Raw genomic sequence first — 1,000 nt, 5'->3', positions numbered from 1 at the left:
TCCTCTCCTTCGGGAGAACGGAAGGACGCCTGCGGCCTACGTAAGTGGTGCAAGCTTCTTGTCTTGAAGTTTTATTGGTCCCCCGCGTAAACCAAGCTACTCAGCCTCTTTTCTCCACTGAATTTTCCTACTGAGCTATCCTTATTCTATTACTCTTTATATCTCTAATTAATATCTAATTGAAGCTATCGTATCCTGATCCTCGCCTATGCCGTCTCTCCTTCGAATACCCTGGATCAGCCGGGGCTGGTCCCCGGCAGGTGGCGCCCAAGACAGGGATTTTCGAAGGTAAGCTCCCCAAAGCAATCAGAGCCATCAGCCCTATTGCTCCCCGTTCTCGGAACAACTGGGTCACCAGCCCTCTTGTTCCCCCACGGAGCAGTTTGGGTCACCAGCCCTACTGCTCCTCCCTTGGAACAGTTTGGGCCATCAGCCTACTGTTCCTCCCCCGGAACAATCTGGGCCATCAGCCCTATTGTTCTTCCAATGTTTGGGACGGCTAGGACCCCACTCGAGGGTGCCGCGGACCCCCCTGTAGGATAGACAGGGCGAGAGAAGTGGGAAGTGTTGAAAGTGTTAAAAGAGTTAGAGAGAAAAAATGGTTTCTGAAATTAAAAGGCCAAAGAAAAGCCTGATCTTTTGAAAGCTAAAAGCTTTATCTTCTATTATATTTAACTTTCTGACATGGATAACACTGAAACTAAGAATGGCAACTCTTTATACAAGTAATCTGAAACTGTTAAAGAAGCTACTGTTAATTTAGATACTTGGGTGAAGGTGAAAAAACAACTAAACACTTATCCTATAAATATGATTAAAAATGTTCTGGATCCTCATCATGAGGCTGTGGGATGACCTATGGGAGAGGCTATAGCGGTGGATGGTAGTGGGTCTCCACCTTCTGCGCAGATCATATTTTCTGCCATTGACAAGGAAAAGGAGGGACACTGTGCTCTACCTCCCGAGGAGTGAGAGGGCTTACAGGACGCTGCGGCCGGGC

Source organism: Bison bison, unplaced genomic scaffold, assembly GCF_000754665.1.
Source record: "Bison bison bison isolate TAMUID 2011002044 unplaced genomic scaffold, Bison_UMD1.0 scf7180017863875, whole genome shotgun sequence".
Classification (NCBI taxonomy): Eukaryota; Metazoa; Chordata; class Mammalia; order Artiodactyla; family Bovidae; genus Bison; species Bison bison.
Note: the sequence above shows the minus strand (reverse complement) of the source record.